Source organism: Thermobia domestica, chromosome 9 (assembly GCF_964235325.1).
Source record: "Thermobia domestica chromosome 9, izTheDome1.hap1.1, whole genome shotgun sequence".
NCBI lineage: Eukaryota > Metazoa > Arthropoda > Insecta > Zygentoma > Lepismatidae > Thermobia > Thermobia domestica.
In genome coordinates, this window is record NC_137462.1 from 223581590 (window position 1) to 223601415 (window position 19826).

A 19826-nucleotide genomic window follows, 5' to 3' on the forward strand; every position below is an offset into this window, starting at 1 on the left:
TGTCCTCACTTCTTAATTCGTCTCTGTATGGACTTACTCGTAGTTTTGCAATGGGAAATTATGAGTTCAATTCCAATCGGGACCACGTGTCATTCTGATCCCACATTAAACTCAGCGTTCACTTATAACATAGCTTCAGTTGTGAAAGTGAGCCTTAAACATCAAAGCAGCTAGTTTTCATTTGCATTAGTTGTCCTCTGAACCTTCCAAAGTGGTTTGCTTCCATCAACAGAACTAATAACTTAACTGCAGTTTCTTGGATTGTACTGAAATAGATAGAAGCAACTCACCAGGATTACTCCCCAACTGTGAAATGAGTTTCGAATAATATGAAAACAGATTTTGATAGTCCTCAGAAGCTACAACATATTACAAGGTTGTGGCTGCTAATGAAGATAAATACTTAAGTCATGGCACAATTAAAATTTGAAGAACGTGAACTCAGACTAAAATTGTAAGATAAATTCATATATCTTTGAATGCAATTAGAAATTAATTTATAATGCTTGGTAACGTGTTATAGTCAGTGTTGTAAGTAACTCAGTTTTTCGTAGTCGATACTTCCTTCCTTTTCTTTCTTTTTTCTTTCTTTTTTTTTCCAAATGACACTATTTAAAGTTATTAGGGGTATAGGTTTAATGGCTAGTAGTGAACATAACGAGTGCACTGTATGTAATACATAAGAATTTTCCAGACCTTATGAGTCATTTGAAGAGATTGATTGTTACAGCCTTGATCTATAGACTGCAAAATGAAAGGGGAAAGAGAGATGTTTTCTGATAAAAATATTTCCAAAAAGGACTACCTTTACCTCAAACAAGAAGAATATGTTCCATCATGTAAAATATCTGTCGCATTTCTTTAGAAATAGCAGAAATTATTCTCTGTCTTATGAAATAAAATGTCATGTCTTATAGAAGAAATAAAACTAAAAATCAGAAAATGTGGAAAAAAGAAAACATATTTTCGAAAGAGATAATTCAAGAAAAAAAAAGGGTAAGTTATAATTAAGAGAAGAAACCTTCGAAGCTTGCATCCTCGAATTTGTGTTCCTTTTTCGTAAATGTCACAAATCGCAGCGAAATTTACAGAAAGGGAATTTTTGAGTTTATTAAAAACACACCGTAAATCTCTCACAGTGTTGGTTGCTATACATATGGCAAGTTCTAATATACATAGGTATTAAACACGTACAGAAACGACTAAATAGAAATAACCACGAAACATGCGAAGCAATCAGGAATTTTCTAGTAGTGATTTGGATATATATGTTTGCCAAGGATCAAAATCTAAAAGTCAGTTTCGTAGAATAGTTCGTTAGCGTGCAGCTACTTGTTATTTCACCTTCTCGATGATCATCAGTTCGTCTCCTAGTCTGCAGTAAAGCTGTTTTTTTTTATTTTTTATTCATTTATTTTATTTTATTTTATTTTATTTTATTTTATTTTATTTTATTTTATTTTATTTTATTTTATTTTATTTATTTTATTTTATTTTATTTTATTTTATTTTATTATTTTATTTTATTTTATTTTATTTTATTTTATTTTATTTTATTTTATTTTATTTTATTTTATTTTATTTTATTTTATTTTATTTTATTTTATTTAATTTTATTTAATTTAATTTAATTTAATTTATGTTTAGAGCTTGTTTTCTTCAGTTCGTTGAAGCCTTTGTTCCAAAAATGTTTCTTAGCACTATCCGCCTCATTCTAGTTTATTTGAATATTTGGAAAGGTTTCATGATTATTTCTTTTAAAATGTTAAAATTATCAAGAATCTTACTAAAGAGGAAACTTCACTTTTAGCCCTTGTCATAATCGGAGAGGAAAACTTTTGGATATTTGTCGCGTTAAGTAACGTATGACCACACCTTAATGAAACATTACTAAATTTAAACATTTACTCCGAATTGTCTTTGCAAGTAATATGTAGAAAGTGAACCGATTGTTAGTTGCCGATTAAAAATATGAAAGGAATACTTCCGAACCCAAGTACAAAAAATCTCCGTTCGCTTCATTGAAAATAACCAATTTACAAATATAATTGCAGGTAAAATATGTGATGACATTTACATAGCGATCGTAGGTTATGGTTTGCATTAGCAGTTCGTAATTGGGATTCCTAATGTTCGAATTTCGGTACCAAGCATTTTGACTTGTGATTTTGCTGTTCCTCCAGGCGAGTGCCGGGATACCTTTAATACACATGCCTTGGCACATTTTTTCTCCTTTATTGTTAATCTTTCATAGCAAAAATGGCATATTTGCTACGTCTGGAATCATTTTAATAACATTTAGTAAATAAAAAATGCATATTATATATAATAGTATGACGTTGCTTTACGTATAATCGATTGAGTATGAAACTGAAGTTTAAAAAGCACTATTACGAGTCGTTATATCGGTCAACGGAGGGAGCAGCTAGAAGTTATTTGCCCTAAGCAAACTGTTTGCAGATAAATGTGAACACAATATTGTATCCTGTGAGAGGTGGGGGTTCGATCTCCAATTGGAGACGACAAAATTTATTTTCTTCTTATACTTTCAATAATTTTCCTTCTCCTTTAATCTTAAGAGCATAACTGTCGGACGTTAAATTAAAGTAATTTCATTCCATTTTTTATTTCAATAATTTCCAATGATTTTATCGTCTCGGTCCTCAAGTTGTTGCGATCATGATATATGTGATCATGTGTTACCATATGTATACAAGTGATTTGTCTCAGCATGAATTTCAATGTGGTGGTTCTCCCACTTCTTCAAAGAGTCGACATTGTTTATTTGCTGTAATTCTCTGTCTACCACAACAAGCCGTTTCATCATTAAGTCGTTAATTTATCTGCCGCATGACTTCCTCTGGCAGATTCTAGGTTGTATCCCATGCCAATGTGTTTTCCAGTTGCTTAGCATTACACAAATTAAGAATAAGTGAATGTCTTTAGAGAGGCAAATATATATCATTTAGTACTGGCGAAGTCATTCATTACAAAAGAATTTCCTATTATCCAGTTTTGATTGGTACCGGAAACAAGCGTTTTACACAGAAAATTGGTGCATTCAGTAGAGAAGGGAGTCAAGTCCACTTTCGGGATTGTGGGCATATTTCGTCTGTAAGTTCTCTAATTGAATCTTCTCTCAGAACTTAAAGATTTATGTCCAGAAATTGTAAATAACTCTTCTAAAGTGAAAAAATAATGTAAATTTTTCGTATAATTAAATAAATTTTGTCTGTTTTCCTCACAACGTAGGTTGTGTGACTTGATTCCTTTATGTTGTGAACGCTTCAGTTGTCTTACTTTTTACCATATCAAAAAGAAAAAAATCCCATAGACATGTTTTCTTTCCATTTTATATTGGAATGAGCGCGAACTGATTTTTCTGTAGGGGAATTCAATAACATTTTCAATCGGTATGAGTGAAATTTCACACGTTATCGCAGAATCTTCCACACCGTTATCTGCTTCAGGTTCAATTCTTTCCTTCCACAAACAGTTGAATTTTGTGAGCTTCTGGCAAAAGTAGCGCAAATGCCGTCATCTATTTCGTTCTATCGGTTGGTGTGTCGATTTCTTCTTGCAGATACACCCACTTTATTGAAATTCTCTGTACCACTTCCGAACTGAGTGTTCACTTGGTGGGGCTTACCTGAACTTCATTTTGAAACTTCGTTGAACACGAACCAAGCAGTTTTACATGAAATTCGAGGACATAAGATGCTCCCCTCTCTTCGTTTCCCGCCACCTTGATTTACTGTCGGCCAAGCGGCGAAATGTGAAACTAAACATCAGTAAAACTTTTCATTTCTAGTTAATTTATAATAAAGATTATAGACAGCCTTGTAAGAAAGTTGTATTTAGTTTGTGTAAAACTTCTCAAGTTTTTCCTTCATTTAGATAAACTGGGTTTATTGTGAATAAGTAAACACGAATTGTTAAACGTTGAAATCGTGAAAGTCATTTACAATAGTTGTGTATTCTACGTTCTATTTATTTGTTTATTATATCTACACAACAATGCAGTCAGCAATGTTTCTACATACGAAATGTCTGGATTGAACATTTGATTACCTTTCACGTGTTTATTTCCGGTGACAATAATAATGTGTTCTATAGGACTTTAAAAATTTCAACTGTGGCTTTCCGTTTATTTTTTCATTGGTTTTTAGTCTTTAGGTTTCTAGCACTTGTCATTTCACTGACTAATCAAAATCTTACCGAGCGATGACCATTCTTTGTGTTTGTGTTTATTTGTTTTAACATGAGTTCGTTGCGTGTACCAAATGAGTGTCAGGAAGGGGCGTATAGTATAAAATCCTATTCTTTTATCATTTTCCACACATTACCATTCGACTATTTTATCCCTGAGCGTTTTTCTGTCTTGCTAGTTCATGCAGAAGGACCAGAGTGAAGGATGGACTTTTCGTTTACTAAAGCTATTTTCAAACCTTTACAAAATATGCAAATCCATGTTATGATATTGTTATTACAATCCTACATGATCGTATCTAAGATAATTTCATGGTAGATAAAGAATGTTAAAGAATTTATAATAACGTTAAAAACGGATGATCTTAGGCTTGGAAATTATATTTTGGATTCATACAGGGTTATGAATTGTATTAAGTTGTGCAATATAAAGACACTTCCAGTGTTTCTTTCAGAAACAATGTTCCGGAGGGACACACCTAGTATTTCGGGGGACACTGCTGCTATTATTCTATTTATTATTATATTATAGACGTATTATTTTGGTCTCCTCTGGGGGCCACTCTCAGAGCTCCGGGGGAAAAGTGAATACAATTAACACGTTAGCCGCCAAGCCATTTTTCGGGGTATTTTGTACCCCTCTATTTGTGCATCACAATTATGCACATGGCGGCCAACGTTTAAACAAATAAAGGTAAGCTTTTACGTTAAACATGGATGCAATTCCGGAATTTTGTTTAAAATTAGTCTACCTGAGAAAAGCAAATTAACGAGAATCAAACTCAAAATTTCTTATTTGTTTTCATCGGCGTAAGTGAGATCGTTATTAAGTGCGAAATGACGTAAATATACATAAATATAAGCTATTTAACGTCTAATGAGAAATGCTGTTATAAGAATTCTACTTTATTTCAGTCGTCGGATACTATTAATTTAAAATGCGTTTAAGTCATATTAACATAATGAAATATCAGCATTATTATTGCATTTTAAATATTCCAGTTTCTCTTCCTAGTAAAAGGTGAAATTGCAACGAAATTCAGCATAAAATAGTTTTTGGGGTCTAATTTAAAAACAGAACATTTTTGTTTAGTTCAGCGTCCTACGTTTATGCACCGAGACTAAAGGAGAGGTGACAATGAGGTGGAAGATAATTGTTCGGGGTGCATGCACGAAAGCATTTCTCATTATTTATTAAACCTTCTCTGCGCCTCGCTACTTGTTCTTTGTTTAGAGGAATGAATCGGAACCTGGTTAAAATATAGCTAATTTAATTAACAAAATATTTAATTTACATTAGTGGACACAGGTATGTACTGTATGTGAAGTTCTCACTGAATGTTTGTATTGCACCACAATAGTTCGACACAAGACACATCCACTCACACATTTCGACTGTCTAAAAAACACACTCTCTGCCCTTCGTGGCGGCTCATGTTCACTTTCTACAAACAAAAAAAAGGAGAAAAAGGCCACCCTCCGAGAGCGAAGAGAGCCAAGGACACTGACCATAGCCTGACATGTATTCTGCTACGTTATAGCTGTTCAGACTAAATATATTGTGAAAGAAAAAAATACACTCAACATACGCCGCCCACCTTGAAATATCCATATTTCAACACAAATCTCACTATCGAAGATCTTAATATTGACAATTGATGAAATAAAATACTAAAGTTACAATACTACGCAAATAAATGTTAGAATAAACATACTAAATGATCAATTACTTGTCTTCAGATTGAACTGTTGACGACCCCCTTTCGTCGAAAGGCAATAGGGACAACTTCACTGCCGGCCTCTTGTAGAGTCCGTCAGATGTTTTCACTGTCACCGTACGCATGAGACCATCTTTTCCTGGGTGAGTCTCAACGATCCTGCCAAGTTTCCACAGTTGTGGGGTTGGTTGGTCTCGCGAAGGATCACCATGTCATTTGATTTGAAGTTGGCAGTTTCTTTGCACCATTTTGGTCTTCGTTGAAGTTGCGACAAATACTCGGAAGACCACCGTCTCCAAAAGTGCTGCGTTAGTTGTTGAGTCAGTTGCCATCTTGTGAGACGATTCACTTTTGTACCTATGAAATCCGCTTATGGTGGAGCTAACAATGCGTCGCCAGTTAAAGAATGACCGGGTGTGAGGGCCCTAAGATCACTAGTATCAGCTGACATGGGAGTTAGTGGTCGCGAATTAAGACATCCTTCCACCTGAACTAGCACAGTTATCATCTCTTCGTATGTCAGCACTGCATTCTTCAAAATGCGTTTCAAATGATACTTCATCGACTTAATGTTGGATTCCCACAATCCCCCAAAATGGGGTGAGGCTGGAGGGTTGAAATGCCACTGGATTCCAAGTGACCTCAAATAATCACTTGTTGAATTTGAAACTCCTGTCGGCGTCACTATTGTCAAAAGATCCTTCAACTCACGGTTTGCACCTACAAAGTTTGTTCCGCAGTCACTGTATATGTCACTTGGCTTCCCTCTACGCGCCACATAACGTTTAAGCGCAACGAGAAAGGCTGAAGTAGATGCTTCGGTCACTAGTTCAATATGCACGGCCTTTGTACTGAAGCACACAAACAATGCAATATATCCCTTATATGTCTTGGCAGACCTCCCCTTTGTGTCCTTCAACAACACTGAACCAGTGTAATCTACCACACACTGGTTAAACAGCCTACTTGGAGTTACACGCCCAGCGGGCAATTGCCTCATGAGCTGAGTTATATTAACTCGAGAGAATCTGTGACACGTTATACACTGTCTCACAATCTGGCGCACCACATCTCTTCCTCTTAGTATCCAGTACTTCTCTCGAAGAACTGACAGAAGTAGCTGTGGACCAGCATGCAAATTTTTTACATGTTCGTCACGCACAATGAGTTCGGTTGAAGTATGTTTCCGTGGCAGTAGAATAGGATGCTTCTCGTCAAAGTCTAATTGTGCCCTTTCCAGCCTTCCTCCTACCTTAAGCAGACCTTTATTGTCTATCAATGGATGCAGACAAAATAATTTACTTTGTGCTGGTACGTCACCGTTTTCCTTAAGAGATTTCAGCTCTAGAGAAAATTCCTTTTCTTGTACCAACCGAATCCAGCAAAACAATGCTTCCTCTAACTCACTCGCCATCAAGGGTCCATGTAGCCTTGCATCAGGTTTACTCCTAGAATTATTTATGAATCGTTTGCACCAAGCTGTCACACGATTTAATCTTGCTACCGAAGAGTAGTTTGAGAGAAGGCTAATATCTGCCTTGGCGTGCATTGTAGTAACCGACGTCTTTTGTTCAACAATCACTGCATCTGAGGTTTCATCGTTAACCTCTACAGCTGGCACTATTTCTGCTGCTAACCACTCTGAGCCCGTCCACCACAATCGATGATTGATCAGCTCGGACGGTCTAACACCACGACTCGCACAGTCTGCAGGATTGGTCTCACTGTTCACGTGATACCACTTGATGTTACTTCGTTGTTGCACTTCACTTACTCGATTTGCCACAGATGTCTTCCATCTACTTGGGCATGACGCAATCCAAGCAAGCGCTACCGTCGAATCAGAATAGGCACTCGTGCTGACTATTCCGAGTTTAAGGGATTGAGACACAAAGTCTATTACTTTCACTAGGAGAACTGCGGCACATAGTTCAAGACGTGGCAGAGTTTGTCTTTTGATAGGGGCCACCTTTGTTTTTGCACTTAGCATGTTCACTGCAACGCTTCCGTCATTTCGCACACATTTCACATACACTACAACAGCATACGCAGCCTCTGACGCGTCACAGAACCCAACGAGATGGACTTCCCTTGTATCGTGTGGAATGGCACATCTTTGGATTCTCACTTCCTGCAGCAGTGGAAGTTCATCGCAATTGTTTGATGATCTTGCTTAAAAGAGGGTCATCCCTGCCAATTCCTAGCTTCCAGATCTCCTGCATGAGGAGTTTGGCCTTTATGGTAGTAGGAGCTAGCCACCCCAATGGATCAAATAGTTTGGCCAAGTCAGACAATAACTGTCTCTTCGTAACACTATGACGAGTCTTTGGTACTGTGATTTTGAAGCAGAATGCATCTTGAGACGGACACCACTGCACTCCTAATGCCTTGATAGCATCATTATCGTACCAAGGGTCTATCGCGTTTGTTTCTCTTAAATGACTCAGAAATCGTTAAGCACAACTGGTGATGCTAACGGGAAGTTGTGTCCTTCGTCGACGGCTAGCTGTTGGAGACATTTTGTTGCTAAGAATGGTGTACATGCGATTCCATATGTGACTGTGAGCAGCCTGTAATCTTGAATAGGCTGTTTCGGATCCGATCTCCACTCAATGCGTTGAAAGTTTGCGTCTTCTTGCTTCACGCGAATTTGCCTGAACATCATTTTTGCGTCTGCACATAGGGCGACCGGGTGAGTTCGGAAACGCAGCACAATAGACGTGAGATCCTCTTGCAATCTTGGACCGACCATGAGAGTTTCATTCAGTGACACACCTTTCGTGGTTTTTGCACTAGCATCGAACACTACACGCAGTTTAGTAGTTGTGCTACTCTCCTTTAAAACGGTATGGTGAGGAAGGTAGCAACTTGTTGTTGGGGACACATTGTCTTCACTTGGTGAAATAGGTTCCATGTGACCAAGTTCTAAATATTCTGCTATAAACCTGCAATTTTGTTCCTGATAGCCAGGTCACCGTACAAACTTTCTCTCTTGTTGATGGAGTCGTTTTACTGCTATATCACGAGAATAGCCAAGGTCAGAGTGATTGGTCTTAAACGGTAGGCTAACTTCATATCGACCATTAACTCTTCGATGCGTCACTTCAAAATGTTCTTCACATTCTCTTTCTTCTACTGTTAAGGGACGCACAAACGGTACTTTTTCGATCTCCCACAATCGCCTCAATGAAACATCTAGATCACAGCACACGTGAAATGCGGACACTGCCGATGAACCACTGCAATTCACTTTCCCCGATAACACCCAACCCAGTGTCGTTTCCAATGCAATGGGTGCACCTTGAGGGCCCATACGTTTGCCTCCTTGGACGAGTAATGGAAACACGTCCGCACCGAGTAGTATGTCCACACCACTTGTTTTGTAGAACTCCGGATCAGCCAGATCTAAATCCTTGATATGGACCCACTCATTAACCCTAGTGAGAGCCTGTCTAGGTATATCTCCGGTCACCTTTCTCAGTACCACTGCTGTTGTTGAATATTCATCGTTATTGTATCTTGACTTAAGGTTCCTGTGAACTCCCCCTTGTCCGAGCACTTCGCCTTTTCGCCACCAGATGCTCACTTTTTCATTTAGCAATCACTGCTGGCACCTCTACTGGGAAGAGCTGAAAGATCGTTTGAATGTGTCCAGGATATCCACACTTGAAGTGGGCGGGGAGAGGAATCCAACAGTTTTTTTTTTTTCGTGCACCTGCAGTCATTCAGAGTCTATTTATACAAGCCCTGTTGTTCAGCCGCAGGGCAAAACCTCAACCATTGATGAGTAACATAAATCTTTTCTTTTTGCAGGTAGGAATAGAGTTTTTGTACGAAAAACGGGAATTAGGTTGCAGAGAACGACTCGCATCGCGTTGACAAATTATCTTTCGTCCGTTTATCACATGAAACTCTTTTCTTTTCTTTTTTTTTCTTTTTTTTTGATTATTACCAGAATATGAGATTAAAAAAAACCTAAATGGTTCTTTGTATACAGAAAACAAACAAACAATACTAATATTTTCTTACATATCAGTATTATATGATTTTTTTTTTTTTCTGAAGTGTATGATGCATGAAAATGGATAAAACGAATTTTGACTTTTCTATTTGTCCCTATCCTTCTGAGTAGAGAAAATAATGTGGCGCAACTAAAGGGCCTGCAGGGCCCGCAACATTGAGAGACCCAGAACAGAAAGAGGCTCATTTCAGTTTCGAAGTTAAACTTTATAATGTTAAGATGTTAAAAATTATGTGATGTTCCAACTATATCTCATTTTTACCTATGAAGACGGTAACACCTAAGCGATTATTTAGTAAATTAAATGCCAACAAAACTTTTACTGACCAGTGAAAACATTATGACCACTCGCTACTTTTTGAACGAAATCATCGGGCTGAGATAAGAGCTACAAGGCATAACACAACCGCGCGCCAAACACGACAAGAATCTCACTCGATTAGTCAGTGTGATGCTTGTGCCTTGAATGGGGAAGGACGACGATATATCAGGGTGACTAAATGGCTGGGAGCTTCATTTCGGAAACAACGCGACTTGTCGAGTTTTCGCGATCTGCCGTGCTTATGTATTTCAAAGATGGGAAAAGAACAGTGAAACCAGCATCGAACCAAACAACAAAAAGTGGGACGACCACAACTCATTAAAAATGTCGGATGTTGTAGACTCTCGAATTTGGTATAGCAGAATAGACGAAAACTATAGCACAATATAATAATAATAATAATAATAATAATGTGCATTTTTTTGCATATGAGCAAGTTGTGACTCACTAGATAGAACATAGTAAGTCAAAACTGTTCTCTGTAAATTTTACGTGACTCATGCATGTGGAAAGAGGGGGTCCGTTTAACATTTTTGCGGGGAGGCCCATTCGTCCTTACTCTACTGAGAGAATGTAAGGTAAAATAATAACACCAATATATATCCGCTATCTTTTAGTTTCCCAACTTTTCTCTCGATATTTGGTCAACACAGAAATGTTTGCGTGCCACACCGGGAATTAATCCCTGGACGATGCACACCCTATCACTTTCGCTAATCATTTGGTAAAATTCAGGTTAGGGTGGTACTGAATTAATTTTGGAATATGCCATTTCTCATAAGGTAAAGTTCAAAAGTATTGTGACATAATTAAAAAGCTCATTATCAACCACGTATTCTTGCCTCTAATATCTCTAAGAGTTTTCGAGTTATGTGTCAAAAATGGTTGAAACATGAAACACTTGAAGTTAGTTTAGTAACTTGAAGAAGATAGTGGACTTATACATACATGATTAGAATTGCTCCAATTTTTATTTTTATTCTTCTTTCTCGTAAAGAAATACAAAATCATAATTTCAACCATTTTGGTACATTTTTCATAATTTGAAGCGCGAACAGCCGGTTTATTTCCTTACGTTTTGAACTTGGGATTTATATTCTCCTTGTCACTTATCGTGAAAGTCATATAACATGGGTCCCAAAGCTAGAATATCTTATGCGACAGAGGTAATGACAATTTTTGTCATTTCATCTCTCAAGATCTGTTAAATTTGACATTTATTGAATGATATCGGTTTTATAATACGAATAAATTTTTCGCAATAAGGTGCGTATAGTGGTCGTAAGAAATGACAAAAGCTACCACTGACCTTTATAGTTTGACTCATGCTTTTTTGATCATGGTATTCCCCTTAAATTTTGTAAAGGACAGTATCATTTTAATTATCTTAACCTAATTTCCTAAAGCATTTCATTCGTACGCTAACAGAAAGAGTTCTATTTTTGATGTATAAGAATTCAGGGGATGCAAATTTATTCAAAATTCCTTTACAATTAAAGCCACCTAAACATATATTCCTTCGAGATTTCTGTATTTTGAAAACAATTCACGATTTCAGTTCTTTGTATTTACTTGTTTCCATGTTTTTTATATCAATGCTGTATGATCAGTTCCCAGAATTATTTTAGTTCCCCGGTAAATCCATTTATAACAAGCTCCAAATACTGCTACAATTTTAATGTGGTTTCAGGAGAATCTGCATATCTCATCCTTTTGTTACTCTCTATATATTCATATACTATGTAAACAAACATCAGTGAAAGAAAGAGGCTGAGAGCTAACATATGCTCCGTGAGGAACGTTGTCATACCTTGCACTGATATATCTAGAGAGTCTAGTGTTGCCACGAGACGAAACGAGACAAGACGAGACTTCTGGCTGTGTCGTCTCGTCTAGAAAAGATGTGCCCGTCTCGTCTCGTATCGAATGGTTCTGTCTCGTCTCGTGGCAACACCAGAAAGGCTGAGGCCCACAAAAGAGCTGTTAAACCAAGTGGTTAAAATTATAACTTTTAACCAAGTTTGGTTAACTGAGCACAACACACAACACGACTGCAATCTTCCGGCAACGACTGCTTAGTTTCGACTGAACCCGTAATTACTTCGATAGGAACATTTGTCAATACCGTCAGTACAGACGAAAGGCAAGATTTCCCCATTTATTCTGCTATCCTTTTTTCAGAACCCCTGGTGCTACTTCAACAAATAAGGAGGCCTATGTAACTTTCCCATTTAAAAAATGGTTTATCTTCGAATAACATCATAAAAGGATAAAAAATATAAATTTTATTGTCAAATCAGTATCTTTTCAAAACTCAGTATCGAGAAAGGCTGACACGTTTCTGTCTTGGTTCGGAACGAGAAAGACCATGAAACAATAGTTAGTTACTGATAAAATTGCCACTTCTACGCGTACTTGTACTTCTATTAAAGGATTTTTATACGTAGATATCTTCACCAGCCCCCGGAATAAAATCTTCTGAAACACTGATCTCAATGAACGCTTTACATTGTATTTGAATCTGGAGCACTATCACAAAATAATTAAACTTGAATCGATTGAAAAATGGAAGTGAAAGCTGTTTGTAAGAATCATTTTTAAAAAGTGCTTTAGGTATTCCCTGTTCTTTGTAGGATTTGAAACATTAAATCATTTGGATCATTTGAAATGGAAGCGCACCCCTGAAACATAGAATTATGCTAATCGTAATCTTCTGAGATAGACTACCCCCCGAGGAATAAGTAAATAAATAAATAAATAAAAATAGTTTCTTAATGTTTATCTTCCGTATACGAGTAATTGAAAAATTTTAGTGTCTCAACAATGAGAGCCGTATACAGGTGATCTGCGTTCCTGGCGGAACTTCCCTAGTTGCGGACAAAATTTCACACTATAAACTCTTTCGGCTCTCTCCCCCACGGTAGTTTTTTTTTTTTTTTTTTTAATCTATTATCTACTCCCTTGGAGTAACTGTTGCTCTGTATTTTCACGGGCTTGCAACCGTCAGAATGAATATCTTGGCTGCCTTCCCAGCTACCCATTCAGCATGCAATAGATACATGCAATAACAATCAAATCCCACACAAACTACTCTACCCATCAAATATTTTAACATGGAAAGTTCTTTTACGCAACGTATTTCGTTTGTTTAAAATGGAATAGACCTAAATACAATTTTTTTAGATGTTCTTTTGGAGATTCGATAGCGAGACCGCTCACATCAAAAAATGAGAGAATTAGTGCTCTGACAATCTGGTAGAAATACAACATGCCATATGTACATTACTGTGATTACATTGCTATTTATTCAATGATTATTTTGCTTAGAGTTTTCTTACTCTCCAGGGTACTCTTCAAGGGTATACAATTACTCTTCACTTATGTCGCGAAAAAATATTCAGCTTGCAAATTTATTTCGAGAACTTCTCATTCCCTAATACATGTTTATTCTCTCAATTTGTACGTACAACCGACAAACTTACACAGAATCTCAACAGAGTTCAAATGTGAGGTGTCTGCTGTGAAACACAGGTCAGTTATATGGGAGGGGCTTTTAGAGTGCAGTTCTAGGAACAATGTGGGCTTTTAGAGTGTAATTCTAGGAACGCTGTAGGGGGCCATCCCGTTCCACCTGAGACAAAAAAAAGAAAAGAAAAGAAAGAAAGAATGAAAAGAAATCTGGCGGCACAAAACTAATTCACACTGGTTACAAAGCAGGCACAACAAACTTCTGAATGAAATATGTTTTTTTTTTTGTTTGTTTTTTGCACTATTCCATTTTCCGAACAATAACATTTACCGATGACTTGTTAGCCCCTCTAACCACAGGCACCATAAAAACAAATTCAATCGGAATTTGGCCAGCTCGTTTGATCACGAATAATTATCGCTTGATCCCAACACATAATGACGTATTTCGCTAGGGCTTGTTAGCCCTTGATAATCGACATGTACCATTCCATAGACATTTCAATCGTAAATAGGTAAGCAAAGTTTCGTTAGTTTCTGGTAGAAAGTATGACAGATAAAGTTGATTGTTTATTTAACAATGGTGGCCTCTAACAATGAAACTAACAACAACAACTGAAATCGACAAGTACCATTTCATAGATATCTCAGTGGTAATCCGATGGGTGTGCCAAGTTTGGTCAGTTTCTGGTACAAAATATAGCAAAGTTGATTCTTTGTTTAACGACGGTGGCCTTCAACAATGAAACTAACAACAATATGTGGAATCAACACGTACTATTTCCTAGAAATTTCAATCTTAAATGGGTGTGCAAAGTTTGGTTAGTTTGTGGTAGAAAGTATGTAAGATAAAGTTGATTGTTTATTTAACAAAGAAGAAATCCAATGATTGTTTATTTAACAATGGTGATCTTCAACAATGAAACTAAAACAATATGTGAAATCGACACATACCATTCCATAGATATTTCAATCTTAAATGGGTATGCAAAGTTTGGCCAGTTTCTGGTAAAAAGTATGGCTGATAAAGATGATTGTTTATTTAATAATGGTTTCCTCTAACAAGAAAACTAACAACAATATGTAAAATCGACAAGTACCATTCCATAGACATCTTAATCGTAAATGAGTGTGCCAAGTTTGGTTAGTTTGTGGTAGATTGTTTATTTAACAATTTAGAAATCCATCGATTGTGTATTTAACAATGGTGGTCTTCAGCAACGAAACAAACAACAATACATGAAATCGACACATATCATTCCCTAGATATTTAAAACTTAAATTTGTGTGCAAAATTTGGTCAGTTTCTGGTAGAACGTATGGCAGACAAAGTTGATTGTTTATTTAACAATGGTAGCCTATAACAATGAAACTAACAACAATATGTAAAAACGGCAGGTACCATTTCCTAGATATCTCAGTTGTAATCCGATGGGTGTGCCAAGTTTGGTCAGTTGGTGGTAGAAAGTGTGGCAGATAAAGTTGATTGTATATTTAACGATGGTGGCCTTCAACAATGCAACTAACAACAATATGTGCAATCCACACGTACCAAACCCTAGATATCTCAATCTTAAATGGGTGTGCAAAGTTTCTTCACTTTCTGGTAGAAAGTACGGCAGATAAAGTTGATTATTTACTTAACAACTGTGGTCTCTAACAATGAAACTAACAACAATATGTGAAATCGGCACGAACCATTCCATTGATATCTCAATCGTAAATGAGTGTGCCAAGTTTTGTTAGTTTGTGGCAGAAAATATGACAGATAAAGTTGACTGTAAGTTTAATAATGGAGAAATCCAACGATTGTGTATATAACAATGGTGGTCTTCAACAATGAAACTAACAACAATATGTGGAATACACACGTACCATTCCCTGGATATTTCAATCTTAAATGGGTGTGCCAAGTTTGGCCAGTTTGTGGTAGAAAGTATGGCAGATAAAGTTGATTGCTCATTTAACAATGGTGGCCTCTAACAATGAAAGTAACAACAATAAGTGGAATCCACACGTACCATTCCCTAGATATTTCAATCTTAAATGGGTGTGCAAAGTTTGGTCAGTCTATGTTAGAAAGTGTGGCACATAAAGTTGATTTTTTATTTAACAATGGTGGCCTCTAACAATGAAACTAACAAAAATAAGTGAAATTGACACGTACCGTTCCATAGATATCTCAATTGTTCATGAGTGTGCAAAGTTTGCTTAGTTTGTGGTAGATAGTATGGCAGATAAAGTTAATCGTTTATGTAACAATTTAGAAATCCAACGAATGTTTATTTAACAATGGTGATCTTCAACAATGAAACTAACAACAATATGAGAAAACGACACATATCTTTCCCTAGATATTTTAATCTTAAATGTGTGTGCAAGGTTTGGCCAGTTTCTGGTAGGAAGTATGGCAGATAAAGTTGATTGTTCATTTAACAATGGCGGCCTCTAACAATGAAAGTAACAAGAATAGGTGAAATCGACACGTACCATTCCATTGATATCTCAATCGTAAATGAGTGTGCCAAGCTTGGTTAGTTTGTGATAGAAAGTATGGCAGATAAAGTTGATTGTTTATTTAACAATGGAGAAATCCAACGTTTGTTTATTTAACAATGGTGGCCTCGAACAATGAAACTAACAACAATATGTGAAATCGACTGGTACCATTCAGTAGATATCTCTGTGCTAATCCGATGGGTGTGCCAAGTTTGGTCAGTTTGTGGTAGAAAGTGTGGCAGATAAAGTTGATTGTTTCTTTAACAATGGTGGCCTCTAACAATGAAACTAACAACAATATGTGGAATCCACACGTACCATTCCCTAGATATTTCAATCTTAAATTGGTGTGCAAAGTTTGGTCAGTTTCTGGTAGAAAGTACGGCAGATAAAGTTGATTGTTTACTTAACAATGGTGGCCTCTAACAATGAAACTAATAACAATATGTGAAATCGACACGTACCATTCCCTAGATTTTGTTACGTCCATTAACCAGATTATATCCGTTTTTGCTTAATTTTTGAATTGTTTATTTTATTTTTGATTGTTTTAATTTTATTAGTTGTATATGTTAACATTGGTGACGGTGGCGCCATCTATCGTTTTAGACACAAACTATTTGGACGTTATGAATAACCTTAAAAGCAAGATCTACAACTGCACGTGAATTGCATGCACTACTGGAAGCTATCCCCGAAATAGTTATATTTGCACTACGTCTTGGGAGTCCCAGCGCTTGAGCACACCGTTCAGATACAAAACTTACCTCTGATGCACAGTCAAGTAATGCTCGAAAAGATTGAAATTGCCTTCTGTTGTTTCTAACCTTTACCACTGCTGTGGACAGCAACACTTGAGTAAAAACAGTTGTCATTGTTCCCCCATCAGGTGCTACGTGAAAAGACACATCTTGAGCGCACTGAGAGGAAGAATCACCTTCGGGCTTCCTGTCAAAATGTAGTAACGTATGATGCAGCTTGCTACAGCGATGACACCCACCTGATTTACACTGAGCAAGTTTGTGTGTTCCTTTCAGGCAATTGAAGCACAAAAGCTTACCTTTTACAAAGGAATGTCTGTCGTCTACTGACATTTGAATGAAATCCTTACATTTATGCAGCGCGTGCTGCAGTCCACACTTCACACATGTCACATCTGCCGAAGCATGATACGCCACTGTCCTGCTCTTTCCGGAAGAACTTACCGATTTATGAGCCTGAGGTTTATTTGATTTGCTTGTCGCGGAAGCCGCGAGTGCGCGCGATCTCTGGTTGAGAAACTGCGATAAGTCTGCGAAAGTTGGAAATTCATTCGAGTTTGATAGCTCCCATTGTTCTCGTGAATCACTATCCAGTTTTTCAGTTATGTGGTACACTAGTATAGCATCCCAATGCTCCACAGGAATGTCGAATACTTTCAGAACTCGCACACATTCATTAGTTGTATCCACAAGCCGTCTTAGAGAAGCAGGTGAATCGGCTACTGCACACGGTTGACGAATCAGTCTTTTTATTGTATCATTTACGAGTTCGCATTTATTCTGGTACCGAGCATTGATTATTTCCCACACCTCTGTGTAATTCTGATCGGTCACCGACAATGATTCTACAAGTATTGCCGCTTCGCCACGCAAAGATGCCTTCAAATTATGAAGCTTTTGCGCTCCACTCAATAATGCATTACTGTCCACGGATGCCACGAAAAGATCCCGAAACGACAGCCAATCTTTTAAGGAACCATCAAATGTTGGTAATTCCAACTTCGGTAATCGCACTTCACTCACTTTTGAACAGGTTACGTTTTCATTTGATGTTGATGAAACACTTTCTGATTGCTTCATTAACACCAATTTATCAATTAATTCGTCCACTCTGTCTTGCATTGTTTCTATTTCTTTGTCATACGTATCAAATGTCTGTTGATCACAAGTTCTTGTAAGATCTAACACAAGCTTTTTACAGTCATCTACTAGTTGATTTGCCTTCTCTATGTAAATATTCACTAAAGCTTTATTGAACGACTCTCTGTTTATTTTATTCTCCAAGCGGGTTATTTCGCGTTTGGTGACAGTTTTGGAAGCAAGTAATTGTTCCATCGTTGGTTAGTCATTTTTGACTAGACGGCTAAACAAACAACGGAAGGGGGGGGGGGGGGGGGACTGAGAGACAGGCAGTTCAGCGGTTGCACAAATTACGCTGGTGTTCTTTACTATTTCACTTTTCTTTCTTCTTCGAACACTACTAAAAGACAGTACACATATATACACACAGTTCAAAATATTGCTCTGTTTTTAGTCTTTACGATTTTTTGTAACAGCAAAATCCGGCTTCACTGGGAGGACCAAATGTTCGGGATGCATGCACGAAAGCATTTCCCATTATTTACTAAACATTCTCTGCGCCTCGCTACTTGTTGTTTAGAGGAATGAAGCGGAACCTGGTTAAAATATAGCTAATTTAATTAACAAAATATTTAATTTACACTAGTGGACACAGGTATGTACTGTATGTGAAGTTCTCACTGAATGTTTGTATTGCACCACAATAGTTCGATACAAAACACATCCACTCACAGGTTTCGACTGTCTAAAAAACACACACTCTCTGCCCTTCGTGGCGGCTCATGTTCACTTTCTACAAACAAAAAAAAGGAGAAAAAGGCCACCCTCCAAGAGCGAAGGGAGCCAAGGACACTGACCACAGCCTGACATGTATTCTGCTACGTTATAGCTTTTCAGACTAAATATATTGTGAAAGAAAAAATACACTCAACAATAATCATAGAAAGAAGAAAGTGGGAGGAAATGAGAGAACTCCGAAAACATTCATCCTCATAGTATTTGTCCACACAATCCAGGGACCTCACACTCCAGAGATAGAAGTATGAAACACATCATTATATGTTTTGTAAAGATTTATAATTTTCAAGAACCTTTTCATCGTGTTTGTATGTTTATTTGCAATAGTAATTACAGAGTTACTTGCTGAAGAACTTTACACAAAATATATTACAAAAATCTTTATCCATTTTCCTGACAGAAATGTTGTTTAAGAGTACACATTTAGAAAAGGAAGAAGAATAACCCGTCTTATGCGCAGAAAAATTTATTCAGGTTCTGGTTTTATTTTCCGCTAGGTTGTAATACTGACATTACCTGTAAATGTGATTTTACTTCGTTACCTGAAATATATTTCTCTTTCAACCTTCTATGCAAAAGACGGGTGGAATGACTCACATTTTATACCAGAAAATAGTAGAATGATTTCAGATATTGTTGCTTTTATCCTGCTGACTTGAATTGACTTTTCACAATTACTGCTTAGTTTTGGCTCCACAAAAGGTAACTGGACAAACATTTGTTTTGGAAACACTCGAATTGGCAGACAAAGAATTATCATACTTACGTTACTTATTTAACCGTTCTAGATTAAGAATATAAATAATGTATATAATAGTTGCGACTTAGAAACATCGTAATTTTCTGTATTGTAGCTATTTCGTTTCTTTACAACCAAATTATCATATTCATACTGCAAGATTATCATTGATTTTCCACCCCTGACTGTGACAAAAGTGCAGGGAAAAAGA

At 36.9% G+C, this 19826-nt stretch overlaps 1 protein-coding gene across 5 annotated transcripts in view; it reads left to right on the forward strand.

The window, feature by feature from the left end:
- LOC145660611 (pleckstrin homology-like domain family B member 1) overlaps positions 1-19826 on the forward strand; it is an 865216-nt gene that overhangs the window by 447897 nt on the left and 397493 nt on the right. The window lies entirely within an intron of this gene.